The following is a 16232-nucleotide window of genomic DNA, read 5'->3' on the forward strand; positions in this document are numbered from 1 at the left end:
TGATTTGTCGATTGATTGAGCCCCGTATTGAAGTGTGTGGTTCTAACTAATCGATGGCATTACTTGCTGTGTTTAGTTTGGTAGTATGAAGAGACCAATAAAAATGTCCCCATTTCCCAAGTTTTATGAAGCCCGCTGCGCTGTAAGAAATGAATACTTGAAGGTCTATCTCATCTCTCCTGTAAACGTATATGCGCTATCGAACGGAGCGACTTTTTCAGCTCTACACTGAACTGTTCGCAACTGTGGCTGATTGTGCGCTCGTTCCTTTATTTCGCGATTTAGCGCTAAAGAAAAGGCCACCATGAGCCCTTACTTTGTGTGCAAAATTCCTCTTTCCAACAGGAACAAAAGCGGAGCGGCGAAAGACTGACTTTGCAATTCAACTGAGCAAGTTCCACTCGGCCAGCTGTAGCTATCGCGTCACTCCAGGTTTAACCAGAGCTAAACCACCGCCAATTTTTTGTGTTTATTCTCCGCAAAATAGTCAGGTGTGTGTCTGCCACGTGACGCTCGTTAGCAAGCTTGGAGCCGGACAAAACCACACCGCCCATTTTATACTTTCCAACTATCATTGACCATCTACAATACCAAGTCTAGCCTTAATCTTATCGTTATAGACCTCCTCTGCAATTTAAATTTTTTAAACAAAACTTACCACCGCAACCGCACAAGCAAGTCGCATTAAATTCATCCTGCTTCCTTCATATCAGCTTAGCCAGGCCACAGTTGCGAAGTTGATGCTCCTCGCCAAAACACTGCTGGACGTGTTCATTTTTCCTTATCGTCAGTAATTAATTACCGAACAGGATGCAGCTGCGTGCCTAATTTGCCTGTATGAGACATTTTACCCGGTGGCGATCAATTACGTCCAAAGTGTGCTTACCATTGAAATTCCAAAAGCATTAGAAGCCTTGCGGCCCTGTAATACGTCGCCACTCATAAAACTCTCCCATTGGCTTGAGAGAAGTGCCGTCACCAGACAGGAGCATGCCTAGTAATAAACATACGGCCTTGCTCTCATGCAGTTAAGGAGTTTTATTAAGATTCTATCCTCTTGGCGGCGTTAATACTTAGAACTTAGAATTTCGACAAGGAGTGGTAGCTTGCTCATTCAGGCCAAGCATTGCGCCATCAAATGCTTGATGTGTTTGTTCTTAAGCATTAAATGCTTTTAATCCCGCTTTCGGCAAATAAAGCGAGCTTCGCCCGCAACCCGTGGCGAGCCTGAAGCCGGTAATGACGCCGACATGAAGCCGGACATGAATGAGAACACCCAGCACAACTTCTCTGAGCGACTACGAAACGTTCTTCCCTAATGATTTTCAGCAAAAAAAAAAAAAAACGCATACCGCAGCTTCAAGCGCGATTCAAACCAGCGGCGCCGCACGCAGGAATCGCTCCCCGATGCCTGATCATTCGGCCCATCGCCGCAAGTTTTTTTATCTTTCAAACAGCCTTTATTGCAGTGGAATAATGGTCTATGTGCACGAACCACTTTAAAAGAATTTGGAGAACGGTACCATGGGCCATCTCTAAAAAAAAAAAATGTCGAGGCAACAGAACGCTAGAAATCTAAACTCTGACGAAAACTCGTCTGGTCGGGTAGAAGATTCATGTATGAAGAAAAAGGAACGCCGACCAAAAGGTTGTTGTTTAACACGAAGACGTTTCGGCTTCCATACGGAAGCCTTGATCACTGTGCGGAAAGCCCAAAGCACAAAGCTTAAGTACGTCGCAGTAATCGCCCCAAGCATCTTGCGTACGTAGGCGGGAGATTGCCTGCGTTGTGGTTAAGGGTTTTGTCTGTAGTTTGGATTATCAGGGATTCCAGATAACGACGTGACAGCCAATTCTTTTCTCTTGCGATGACTGATGCTTCTTCCCAAGCTATATTGTGCGTCGCGGCTTCCACGTGTTCCGCAAGTGCATTAGATGCAATCTTTTTGTTCCTGACGTCGTTCTTGTGGTCACTCAATCGCCTTTAGAAATTCCCGCTCTCCCCGATATAGCAGTAGTCGCAGTCTGCACAGGGAATCTTATAAATGACGCCAGGAAACTTCTCTTTCTTTATCTTGTCTTTGGCGGCCACCAGCTCATGCATCAGCTTGCACGCAGGAACGTGAGCGACGTGCACACCGTAAGTGCGCAGAACGCGAGCCAAAGACTCGCTCACGCCCGGCACATATGGGATTGCGGCTCGGGCTCGGCAAGGAGGACCAACTGGTTCTGATGGGCGTGAAGACCGTTGAAGAACAGAATCCACGAAGTGCTTGGGGTAGCCGCTACCCCAAGCCGCTAGCGGCTAGCCAGCTTGACATACCTCGGTCGTTTCTTGCCAGCGACATCTTTTTCAAGCTCACACAAATTTCTTCACTCCCTACCCCATCCCGCCCCTATCTTCCCAGTTCGATTACCTTGACGACGGGGCGCAATTGAAGAACCCTTGCCTAAGTGCTCACGCCATTCACATTTACCTCCCACACGACACTTGCCCGAACTCGGACGTTTTTCCACTTTTTTTTCTTTTGTGGGTGTTTTCAGGCACAGTGCACGTGTGTGTAGTTAAGCTCACGGCGCCGCTGATTCTACCTTGACTCGGGCTGCGGAATTGGTTCCAGATGACGGAAGTCCTGTCCTGTCTGCATTTTATTCTGTTTATTTGTTTACTTTTTCTGGCCAGGTCACGCGAGTGCAAGCATCTCCAATTTATATATGTTGGACAATTCCGCCACCGTCTGTTTCTGTACACCTTACTCGCTTAAATGCTCCCGCCATTGTCATTTAGCCGCCACACGACACTGGCATGAGCTCGGATGTTTTACTGCTGTGTGTCTGGGTGTTTTCATGCACAGTGCACGTGTGTTTAGTTAAGCTCACGACGCCGCTGATTCGGCCTTGGCTCAGGCTGCCGAAGTGGTTCCAGATGACGGAAGCTCCGGCCCTGTCTGCATTTTATTCTGTTTATTTGTTTACTCTTTATGGTCGGGGCACGCGAGTGCACGCGTCTAACTTTTGTGTGTAGGGCGATCCAGCCACCGTCTGCTCCTGTGCACCTTACACGCCGCCGCTCTGTTGCCTTGATGGGTAGCCATTATCCCCTCCCGCTCTGTGTTTTCTTTTTTTTTCCTCGTCCGGGGTCGGCTCCCTGCGGCTTCGGGGTGGGCGGCGGGGGAAAACACGTTTTTCTTTTTTATTCCCCTTTTTTCCTTTCTATCTGCATCTTTTCTAGTATACTTTGCCTCCGTTTTTTCTTTTGTTCATGTGTCGTACATGTGTGCCAGTGCCAACTCCTTAAGAAGAGGAAGAAGACCCCTGTAACCTCAGTCTTGAGAAAGGACAGGCTCTGTCCGAAACGTCGACTCAAAATAAATCTATGGCTAAATGAAGCGTTTTCAACTTTGAATTTTTGCCTCTAGCAACCAAATACGTTTATCTTTCTATACTATATATATATATATATATATATATATATATATATATATATATATATATATATATATATATATATATATATATATCGCCAAAAATTGAAGAAACATAACAGGATTTAATTCACGACGTTTCGGCTGGATGACCAGTTTTTTTCGAGAAAGAGGCCGGTCCTCCAGCCGAAACGTCGTGAATTAATTCCTTTTATGTTTCTTCAATTTTTGGTGATTTTATATTATATTGACCAAATCAGCTGCCAGAAATCACTTTTGGTGTGTGTGTGTGTGTGTGTGTGTGTGTGTGTGTGTGTGTGTGTGTGTGTGTGTGTGTGTGTGTGTGTGTGTGTGTGTGTGTGTGTGTGTGTGTGTGTGTGTGTGTGTGTGTGTGTGTGTGTGTGTGTGTGTGTGTGTGTGTGTGTGTGTGTGTGTGTGTGTGTGTGTGTGTGTGTGTGTGTGTGTGTGTGTGTATAGAACGGCTGTCGCGAGCGTGTAGCGGAGCAGCCATGGACGAGCCTCAGACGCTTAGCAAGCGTGCTTGCTTTTCGCTGAATTCCAGTGTTAGCCAAGTTAAGCCACTGCCAGTTTTTCTCTAGCCATGTGCTCACAGGCAATGTCTTTGCGTGCAGTTTGTAGAAAAAAGGTATTGGTGCACGATGAAAGTGACATTTTACTCGCCAGTTAGATCAAGCAGCGCGAGAGGGTGTAGCCATGGCTGTGTTTCGTACATCACGTCTATCGCCGCCGCCTCTGTTCTGTTATATGAATTTCGCAGGTCGCTGACTACATTCAAAAAAGAAAACAACGTTTCGGAACCACCGTGTGACTCCCTTGTTCACACTGAAGCAACCAGCTTCAATCATTCGGTCTTTGAAGCGCTTCATAGCGCTTTTGGTGATTTGGCATAGATAGGATGCAAGGTACAATCATTCCTGTTTAGTGTTTTGCGTTGTCTAGATGACAAGTGACTCTGGTAAGCTTCTGTTCTGTAATAACTTGTTCGCTCTCGCGCTGTTAGTGTTTGAAATCGCCATCGTTCTTGTTTTCGTTCTGACCCGCTAATGTTTGCTAAGGCTGCTGAAGAGCGGGCCAGCGCAATGGCGCATAAAGGCAGCGAGAGACCTGAGCGCACTGCCCAGAACCAAAGAAAGAAGCGGCTGAACACAGGGGCACGTTTATAAGCCAAAGCGGATGCCGAGCGCGCTGTTAAAATAAAGCCGCGTTTACATGAATGCGACATCAGTGAATCGTATCAACTTCTTTCCGCATAGCATGCATGCAAACGGTGACAATTCGCTAGGAAAGCGCGTCCGATCAATGCGCCAGACGGGTATATCGAGAATGCTAAACAGACTTCGGTGCTGAATGGAAGCAGGTTTGGAGGTGCCCCTCCTCGCTGTGGTGGCTATACAACACACCCCCCTCCCCCCCTCCCCAGCCGGATAACAAATCAGACTTCGGTGGGGGTGCCTGAACCCCTCTGCGGCGTGCAATGGGCGAGGGCTCACCGCCCCGCCAGACTTGATGCGGTAGACGCAAACAGTAGCGCATCGGAACCGCGCGGTACGCTACTGTCGCATTCATGTAAAAGCGGCTTAAAAAAGGCGGCTGATGGTGAAGGCTCCTCATACCGCGAAATCAGACCACGCGCGCTGCCCGCAGCTCGAAGAACGCAAACGGTGGTTGGGCCGCGTTTACGAGCTAAAAGATCTGACCTATACCCGAGTGATGACACGTCATCTGTGAGCCGTTCTCGTAGTTAGCGCTCGTGTTGTGTCCCCTCAATTGTGTGCGCTATGGATCCTCATGTTCCCGTAGTCGCAATGCGTTTCGTGCTCACTTCTACTCTGGACGACTGAATAATCTACAAATTCTATTGCTGATAGTGATAGCACATGCTTACACGTGTGGTGATTGACAAACTCGCTTTGAACGATGCTGCGCATGCTCGAGCAGCATATATTTCAAAGACTGTAGGCTGCAGAACCCGCTTTTATGGTGTAGCGCTTGCATAGGCCGTCGGCCTCGCCCCTGCCCCCTTCCACACTAGTTTCGCTGTAACATTTAATAGCGATCTTCTATAAGTAGTCCATCAGCAAATTTCGCTAGAGTACCTTTGAGAATGTCGGGATGTCATTAATGTTCGCAAAATTTTTGTCGTGTAGCCAGCAGTCCTCGCATAGACCATCTGACCGGATGACACTGGCGCCGAGCTTTGAGCACTCCAGTGAACCCATGACGACGCCCACAAAGCTCCCAAAGACGTCCAGACCTGTGGTTCACCCAAGTCCGATGCTGCTCCCGATCATGGCCGCTGCTTCCACAGCGTACTCTGCGGCCAGCTCTTTCGCGACGTCAGCGACCTGTGAGTGAAGGGCGATTGCTTAAAGCGTGGGTGCGAAGCGGGAATCGTATAGTGTCACTCAACGAATCGATCCGCCTGTGCATCCTGGATGACGTTTTATGTCGCGATGTCGCTGAAACTCATCCATTACATATCGTAGGCACTTAGCAGTGTCTACGATATGTAATGGCAGTTTACTGCCAGCTTGCGTTCGAGGTACCCCAGAATAGATGCCCGCTCGCAGTTCTAATTGGAATTAAAATTACCATTCAGTATCTCTCGCCTAATCCAGTTCTGCTGGACAGCATCGCCAGTTGTACATATACGCCACCCAGCAGCTTACCTGTTCCTATATAATTATCAGCATGGGCTTTAACCGTTATAAAAATGATCTATAGACTTTTTATAGCCTGCTATAGATACTTATGTTTGTCTACTCATAGTCTGTAGACTGTCTATAGATAAAAGTCTACTAAAAGTGTATGGCCTTAAATCTATAGATTGTCTATGGACTGTCTATAACATTTATATGGCCTATAGACCGTTTTCTAGGGTTCTTATATAGAAACTATCAACTTTATAGACAGAAGTCTATGGACAGTCTATAGACTGCCTAAAGTAGTTTTTGTAAAGGAAAGCCAGTCCGTCCTCACTCCAGATATATTGCCGACCAAGTCATCCAGCATCACCAGCATTGTTGCCATTACCACCGCCATTACCACTGCAGAGTGCTGTACCCACTGAGCCACCGCGGCGGCTCAAGAGCTAAACATGAAACTTGAGCCTCGTACCCAGGAGCGCCGTGGACCGCTGGGCGGCGCATAGGCGCTCCCCCCTAGAGCTGCCCGCAGCTCGACGGGACCCGAAACAACGTGGTGTATATGTTCTTATATCGCACGGCGCTGCCTGCGCAACTCCTCCTCCTCCTCCCAACTCCGGCTGTTCATGCATGTATGCGGTCGGGACGACGAATTCGATCCGCCGATTACGCTTCGAGTGTATCGCCGAGGGCCGCTTGCTGTTTCCCTGGACACTTTCTCTTCATCTCTTTCATCTATCGTGCGCTGTGCCTTTCGCGTACCGCGTCGAGCGGGCATTGGACGAAACGCAGAGAGAGAGAGAGAGAGAGAGGGGGGGGGGGGGGGGGAGAGAGAAAGGGACGGTGAAAAGAAACGCGGGCTCAGAGGCTCAGATCTCTGTTGTGTGCGCGAACGGAGGAAAAGCGAAAGGAGGAGGGGGGGGGGGGGGGTGGCAGTAATGCGGTAATGATAGTCAAGGATCCAATTTTGAAATGCCACGAGAGGGGGAGGGAATATGATTGGGGCCGTTCTCCGTGCGTTCTCCTTTCGGGAGAGAACAGACCAGCGGCAGATGGTGGTGCTTATATTGCGAGGCTTGTGAACCCCCTTTGCGATTTTCCCCTCCGAGTCAAATTATAGGCGGATGCAAAATGGCGGGTTGTTGATTTGCAAAACGGCGAGCAGAGGGCGAGCATGCGTTTGAGACGACGGCTTTGCCCCCCCCCCCTCCCCCTTAAGCGCCCTCCCTTGCCTCCCACGGGATTTTAATATTTTTTTTTTCGTTTTGCAGGCATCGGCCACGCCGCGAGAAGGCGACTCGAGTTCGCCTATTGTAAACGTAGGCACAGACGCAACCCGACTCACTTGCATAGCGTCGTCAGATGCGTGATATTTTTGGCATTGCTTTTGGCGTATAGCTGAAGTCCCTAGAGGTTCTCTACGAGGTTTAAATTCGAAACAGTAACTATACAAATCATAAACTGTGACACTTAGACATTGCAGCTAGCGCTCTGTTAACGCGAACTACGAGAACTTGAAGCATTCACGGCGGATCATTAGTTGGCCATCGAGATTTTATTGACTCGGCAATTCTTACGTGTATAGCGCCTTTGATTTGCATGTAGCGACAGAAGAGAGGACGCTACAGTGTTGCCTCCCCTCTGCCTCTTCTTGTAATCCTTCGCCTTACCGACGTTATGTGTAGCATTGTCTCGGCATTGGCGAAGCTACCAGCTTGAACAAGTTTTCTAGTTACGTTATTATAGTACCAAGAGGGCCTAAGGTATTCAGAAGGAAAGGTTCGCATAGAATATGCTTACACCTTAAATAGGCTACATAGTGAAACAAGAATGGTTACTACGTTTAGTCGTTCCCAAGCCCAGTGATAAGCTTCGGCACATTCTTTTACGTCGCCCAGTATTGGTTACTCTAATATTCAGAACTATGGGAGAGATTACCCCCCCCCCCCCCCCCCCCCTAGATGACGAAGTTGTTCTGCATCGTTCGTGACACATGCGATTCTCTGATCACAGCTGCAGCCAAAACAGGACACGCCGAGAAAGAGCGGCTGCTACGTCTCTACGTGGGATTATGCGTGGCTTCTTTCCTTGGATCATCTGTTTATAGGTTTTTCACAGCGTGCTACTAACATTTGTGAACCGTTAAACCGGATTCCCGTGTGCATAAAGTTCACAAGAGACAGGAAAGAGACGACATGTGGCGAGGGTTATGTTCATTTTTATTCGTTGCCTATGTAGCCCATGACTGTCCATGGATCACTTACTATATATACCTACCTCTTGTTTCTGTGCGCAGGTTCCCAAATGGAAGGTTCAGGTGTATATGGGGAAGTCGATAACGCCGTCAGCAGCCTGTGCCAACTCTTTTCATATCCATACCTGCGTTCAAAAATAAGTCATTCATTGATTATGAGAGAGATAGCAACAGTGATCCAGTCACAACGGTAAGTATGACACACTCTTTATATGATCACACTCGTATGGTGCTATTTAGCGACCATTGCTGGTTTGCTAAAAGCAGGTTGTGTCAGTAGATATTGACAAAAACGCGATGTAATTATTGCGACCTGTTTTGTGCGCACACTTCAGAGGACATCGAAGCAAACGTTGGTTCCGGAAGAGAACTGCGTCTTTACTTTCGCATGATCACGATGATTTTCAACCAAATAATAATAATAATAATAATAATAATAATAATAATAATAATAATTGGTTTTTGGGGAAAGGAAATGGCGCGGTATCTGTCTCATATATCGTTGGACACCTGAACCGCGCCGTAAGGGAAGGGATAAAGGAGGGAGTGAAAGAAGAGAGGAAGAAGAGGTGCCGGAGTGGGGAGGGCTCCGGAATAATTTCGACCACCTGGGGACCTTTAACATGCACTGACATCGCACAGCACACGGGCGACTTAGCGTTTTTCCTCCATAAAAACGCAGCCGCCGAGGCCGGGTGATGAATTCATGTTTTGCTGTTTGATTGAAGCAAAGTTTCCAGTGCAGACTTTGCTTCAACCAAACAGCAAAACATGAATTCATCACAGTGAGGGTTTCGGCGACTTTCGTTCAGCTTGTTTTGTGAGGCCGCGTTCAGGCGGCAGTAATGCAGGTAATTCCGATTTCCCGAGTTCCTGTTTGCCTACACGCGTACTGTCATCGCTTTTTTCAAGAAGGTGCATCAGTTACGGAAGTACTGCGAACTATGTTAAGCGAGCAACCTAATTATAACCTGCATGTGCCGTCCATTTCGCTGGGTCGCAGTGAGCAGTAGCCATGGATTGATTGATTGATCGATTATTGATCGATCGTTTAATTCGTCATCATCTATCGATACAGGACAAATCTCATTTGTCAGCAGCTTTCCCGGACAGTTTTTTCCAACCCGTCTGTTTAATGAGTGGAAATGTGACGTGAGGTGAGTAGCGTACGAGTCCCTATTTCCGTTCACAATACCGCCTCGCAGACATTTCTCGAATCTCCGGAAACTCCGCGTACTGTAAACGCCGCGCTCGGGAGAGGGCGATATTCCGCTTATAGGGGATCAAAAATTGAACAGCGCACACTAACCAACGGGAAAACGACGACGATTGGCGTTATTTGAGGCCGCGCGCGCGCGGCCCGCAAAGAGCCGTCGGGGGCGAAATATCGACGCTGCAGCGCCGTAATTTCCGCCTAGAAAGAGGGAGAGTGGGGTGTGAGGAAGGGTATCGAGAAGGCACGGGGAAACGCTGTAGGCGGAAGGGAAAGGGTGGTAAGCGGCGGCAGGGAGGTGGGAAGGGATGTAGGTGATGGTGGCGAGAGAACCGGCGTTTCCTCGAAATGATAGTGTTCCGTGGCACACACAGACACGCACGCACGCAGACACGATTGTTAATTGTGGAACACGAAAAAGAGATGATGAGCGCTTAGGGCCCGGGCTGGAAGAAGAAGACAGTGAGGCAGCCAGCGCTGCTTTGTCGAGGGAGAAGACGTCGGGGCTCCAGAATGGCGAGAAGGAAGGATCCACGGGCCGATTTTGGACCCCCCCCTCTTGCCAGCCGAGACGAAACGGGCTGGCAGCTCTCTATGGGGCAGTGTACTTACGCGTTTCGCGTGTCTCTCTCCCGCGCTCGCGCACTGGCGCGCGATTATTATTATACGGTACTTTTCGTGCGGGCAATTTGCACTTTTATGATATCGCGTGGAAATAAGCGGCGGTGAGCGACGTCGAGGGGGAGAGAAAAGTGGGGAAGAGGGGACAAATGATAGTGCAAGAGTGGGCCCGCAGAAGTAACACGCGCGCCCGCCGCTGCTGGCCCGGCGTGAGGCTCTAGCGCGCCGCGAGCAGACACACGCCAGAGTCGGGAACCGTCACCGCAGGAAGAGACACGGCTCCGGCGGGCCCCGGATCTGGCAGGCACGGCTCGCCGGCTGCAATCGTTCAGGGCGCTCTCTGCTTGGACCTGACCATCGAGGATTCCTCCGGCAGCCAAGTACGAGACGACGGATAAGGCGTGATGGTGAACTCTGTGGTTCCTGAATATGTAGTAAGGATAGTTTTTTTCCTCAACCCAGTACGTCACGCCTTTCGCCATACCTTGTGGAACTCGAGTTACGAAGCGCAAGATGAGAAGCCTCCTGCGACAGACGCCAACGTTCCCGAAGGGGACGTCAAAACTGCGCCAGTGCTGCCACCTCTAGGCCTGTCCAGCTCCAAAGCACACCTTGTGAGATTTCGGCCGTAAAGTGAGAGGCAACGAACTAGTGATGATGAGCTCCGTGAGGCCTAAGGAGGAAGTTAGATTCCCTCCGTCGCCACCAAGACGTTCATCTTATGGCTTAATGCCGTGGAATTCAGGACGTAAAGTGCATGGCGCCGATCCAGACGTCGCGGTCTCGGTGCTACCTAAGCTGGAAGGGAGAATCGCGTCGGCGTCACCAAGACGTCCACCTTTCGTCTACAACTCGTGCAATGGAGCCACCGTGTGTGACACGCAGCAGTGCCTAAAGAGGAAGTAACAATTGTCTCACTGGCTCCAAGACGTCATGTTCTCCACTGGGCCTCCTGGTATTCAGGCTATGAAGTACAAGATCGCAAAGTTCTTGTGCTCAACTCCGTCGTGTTTCAAGAGTGAGTGAAGACAGCACCACGTTCGTCATGAAGCCAAGTTTTCGGCCTAATCTCCACGATACTGTTACCACAAAGTGTGGAACGAGAAACCATCACGGGCTCTATACAGAGCGCGCAAGGCCTCTGTGCTGCTGTTCCGACAGACCACCGACTATGCTGAACATTACTGGATCTGGACCAGCCAAGGCGGACTTTACGGCGCCCAAAGAGCACGGACAGCCTAACGCAGTCGTCAAGAAGTTTCGTTGAGTCGTCTTGACAACTGATGCCTGTTATTAAGGCTGCGAACCAGCCATGGTGGTCCTCGTGGAATCTGGAGGATGTCACATGGACATCGTACCCTCGCTTCCATTTCCTGTTTGGTCCAGGCATCCCGGAGTGTGAGCTGTCATTGTAAGACAAGCTAGCTGTGGTGAACTTTGGAATATGTGAGCATATTTTAAAAAAGTGTCATGTACCGAAGGTGCGGACTTCGGTGAACGGGGTTAAGTCTGAAGACAAAGGCAACGAAGGTGCGGTAGCTATCTTCTGGAACTCCTTCTCGGCTACTGTGCCGACGGTACAGTGGTTACTGTGACCAACTGCTTAAAAGCACCGGGCAGATGGAGACGTCATTTGTCAGAGTCAAGAATGTCGTTCCTGAGATCTTTAGTACTGGATTCTTCCTGCAGGGGGCACAAGGCGTGAAGAGCTGGAGAAGGGTAACTGGACTAAGCGGAGAGATTGTCAACCGTGCCGGTGCTTAGATGACCAGCCCATAACTGTGGATTCTGTATTTCTCGTGGGAAAGTGGCTCCATTGATACACGTCTGCGTATCTTTCTCAAGCAAGTAGTACCAGACAAAAGCGTCGGTTGCGGTACGCAAGAAACACGGACGCAAACTTCGTGTTGACAACATTCAAGAGGCGTGTGCGGTTCGACCGCCTAGGAAGAAAAGGAAAAAGATCGTGGCTTATGAAGAAAAAAATCGTCGTGGAGGATTAAAAAAACAAGCCAAGGATGCCCAAGTGAAAAGAGCTTGTATGCCTAGTCAGTGAAACCAGCTCCAGCAATACCAAAAGGAAGGCATCGCTTCAATGAACGACGACTTCCCAAGGATATCAGAAGAGGGCGCCACCGGTCAAGGGTGCTGAAGTAGGCAACGACTGGCCTGCGACACAGCTCTTGTTCTTTATAAGGGAATTCTAGTTTTGCGCTACGAGACGAAACCTCTTCTAAGGGTGACACGAAGTCACGTCAACATCACTGTGTATCTGTCTGATAAGTGATAGCCGAGGCAGCGAATCAGGTTTCGATATGCGAGCTCTGTGCCTGAGTGTCGTTGGTGCATCTGGGGGAAGGCTTTCAACCCTTCGGCAGGCATCACAGTGTTCTTGTTATGGGGAAGCATCGCAAAGAGAAAAAGAACAAACAGAAGGGAAAACTTCATGTCAAAATGTTGCGCGAAAACGGGACGGACGTCATCAGTGTGGATCATTGGTTCTTTAGGAGGAAAACTCCGTGCGTCCACAAGAGCTGACGGAGGAACGCCAGTCTCCAGTTTACCGGCTAGGAACCAATAGGGCATTCATCAATTACGTTTCTTGTCATTTTTGTGCAAAGATACATTGCCGTGATAGTGCTTTTACATGCAGCATGGGTTGCGCTCACGGAAATGAGGCTGCACTGCACGGCGAAGACAATATACATTCCAGCCATTTTCTCTTGTAAGTTCCAAAAAAATGGCCAATCAAAAAAAACTTTCTGCACCCAAGCTCTCTGAAAACTTTTCCGCAAGGTTAGACAGAATCGAGCATGTCACCTCGTGAGACCAACAGTAGGAGCGAGGAGTCCTTATCGTCGCTGTCGGCCTGAAATATGCGCAGAGGCAGGGCCGAATATAAAGGAGTCTCTGAAATCTCTTTACATAGCTGTATTTGCAATGTGCGGCTCTTGTGTGGATTGAATTTTTTGAAGACATCGTGACGCAACAGACAGTGGAAAGGACTCCTCCCTCTCGCGTCAGGGGCACCGACGAAGCGTTTTATCTGCGCTGCTTCGGTGAATGGTTGAACAGTGGTTTTCAGTGTCAGCTGCTACGGAAGAACACTGGAACCTTCGCCTGCATCTTGCTGCGGACCTACACTGTCATGGTGTGTGTGTGCTCATCACGTGAAGAAAATACAATGCGGAGTAATGTGCGGAGTGCGAAACGGATAGCTGCAGAAAGTCTTCACGCGGTAACACCACAGCGATGACATTACCTACACATCGATGTCTTCTCGCACTTTAATTTGGAACCCAGCTGAGCTCTTCCGGAAAAATAAGAAGAAAAAAAAGCCGAATTCTGATCAAAGCCCGCTGGCTCATTTAAGGATTCCTGCTATTAACTAGCGTGCCACTGTCTTCTTGGCAGGACAGAAGCTGTAAACTCGGGGGCCATCTCTACCCTGACTGGACTAGCGGCTGCGATGTGACAGCATTCAGGTAGTCCACACTGTAAAGACACAAACCGCCGTTCCAACAAAACAAGGTTACTTCAATTGTTGTGTGTATATAGCCGCCAACAAGTCAGCGGTGTCATCTCTCAAGCTATTGCAAGAAAGGAACTTGCCAGGAGACAAGTCTTGATCGTGTTGCATCCAGTCCTGATTACAGGCGCCGTCACATGAGCGTCACATGAGGACTTCTTTTGTTGGCGTACTCCACCGCAGGACAATACTCTGCGGAGAAGCTGACCGACGGGGGAGGTTCAGTCACCTGAATGGGTGTGTGATTGTGCATAGATTAGTGATGGTGAAACCGTCTTTGAAGCTGGGTGGTAGAGAATGGCCCCTAGGGGGCCTCACGCTCTAGCTGTACGCAGTGTCGCCTGGTGTTTGCTTCGGAGACCTAACATGTTACGTGCTACTTGATGTGTTCTAGATTATTCAGTCTGATTTAATATATGTTAATATATTTAAATGCGTCTGGTCCTCGAAGGACCGCTGATATGACTTGGAAATACAAGTTTAGCATTTACACGCCGAGACAGAAAGTGTGACAGTGCTTTCAATTCGAGGCAAGGTCACCCGTGTGAAGTGGGTGTTATTGCAGTAATACTGCAAAAAGTGTAAGCGCCCCTGTCTCAGCAACTTTCCGTGACGTGATCAACGTCGGAGCAAGTGGTGTGATCATCAGCGTCTTTTCGTTCATGACGTCATCATCAAGCGGAATAACGAAGGGAAAATGGAGTGCCCGATTGCCGCCTCAAGCATCAGCAGGAATACAATCAAGGTTAGTATCTTTCAATGCCTGTTTTTTATATTATTTTCAAGCCATGATTGCAACTTTGCACGTCATACCTTCGTTAACGTCTGTTAGCGTTCGTTACCCTAAGGGAATTGCATGCAAGTTACGAACTTTGCAATGTACAGTGCAAATATACACACCAGAGAATTATACTCTCGTGGCTCTGAGCGTACAGTGCACTGCAGAGTCAGCTGTATTCGTGCAAGGCCGTATTTTGTGGGTTGTGCAGTACTTTGTGTAGTCATTTGTACGTTACGTAAGGAGGTCGCACGTGATGGCTTATAAAAAATGGATACATGTTGCCAAAATCACTAGCGATTGAGGTAAATTAATTACTAAATGTCGTTACTTCCGCCTTCGCACCACTCGAGGCACGCAAATGTTTCAATTAGTAGTTTTCAAGCGCGGGATAGGTCCACGCACTAATTGCGCAATTTAACTCGGCCGTGGAAACTTGCCAGGGGGCACGCCAGACACCTCCAGAGAGTGATTATGGCCGCTAGGGTGCCCTGTTTGAAAGTGCGGTTTCTAGTCACTGGGAAATCTAGTGTGCCTTGGGTGCCTCGATTGACCAGCGCCTAATGCGGCTGCGTCAGCGGCCAGGAGAGGAGCTTTGCAAACACGGAACGTTCAAAATAGAGTCCCCTGCTGAGGACAGTTCGAATTCCGCGCGCATTGACCTAAGCTGACAGTATTTGTATGAAAAATATTATAAGGAAAATTATGCATTTGGCAGTTTCTTTCGAAGTCCTACTACTGACAAACAGCACCTTCAGCAGTTTGAACGACGCAACGTTCAATCTTTGAGTAAAAAATTAGCACGATCTCCTTCTTGCTCTGAGCGTAGCCGTCTGCACTGTTTCAGCATCACTTCCTCGACGTGCAGCAATTCATTATGGACTCTTGGTATACGTCACGTGCGATAACTTCTTAAATGATACTTCTCGTGTTTTCACGCTGTTTTAAAAGAAAATAATGTTTAATGCGTAAATTGATTACAACTAAGAAAAACGTAGAGGTTCGGTCCAGGAGGCGCTTAAAAGGGCACTGCGGTGTTTTCTTCACTGCCTATTACGTGGGTCCAGAAGGTTTCTTGTGCGTTGGCAAGAACAGCACAAAAAAAGATCACAGCGATCACCAGGTGCGAGGGAAGGTTATTCCTTTTAAAAAGTTAAAATACAAGCATACGAGATGTTGTGCAGAAAATGTAGTTTACAATCGGTACCACCATCACCATTTTCTCGTAAAACTTGTTGGGATAGTTGGTAGCCCATGATCTCAGAGGAACCAGCGCTAAAAGAACAACGGACAAGAAACAAGGAGGCCGACACGGACAGAAGCGCTGATTTCCGTGTGCTAATGTCAGCGCTTCTGTCCGTGTCGGCCTCCTTGTTTCTTGTCCGTTGTTCTTTTTGCGCTGGTTCCTCCGAGATCATTTTCTCGTGTTGCTCAGAACGCATTTCAGAACATGGACAGTAGTTTTACTGGCGTGTTTTTGTTTTTCATTAATTTTCAATGATTGCGACGCTTGTGAATTCATTACTGTGAGTGATTATTCACTACTTTAGATACTCACGGTATTGGTCAGTGGAATATTTATAATTAACGTTAGAAACTGCGTAGCCAGCTAGTATAGAGATTTCATGACTGAGCAAACAGAAAGGGGTTCCCTTTCATGCTGTAGATACCTACGTTATGATCGTATGGAGGAGGCCTATTCGATAAGAGAGAAGGGGAGATGGGGAGGGCGAGAGCGTTCACAGT

The sequence above is a fragment of the Amblyomma americanum genome, chromosome 9, assembly GCF_052857255.1.
Source record: "Amblyomma americanum isolate KBUSLIRL-KWMA chromosome 9, ASM5285725v1, whole genome shotgun sequence".
Taxonomy (NCBI): domain Eukaryota; kingdom Metazoa; phylum Arthropoda; class Arachnida; order Ixodida; family Ixodidae; genus Amblyomma; species Amblyomma americanum.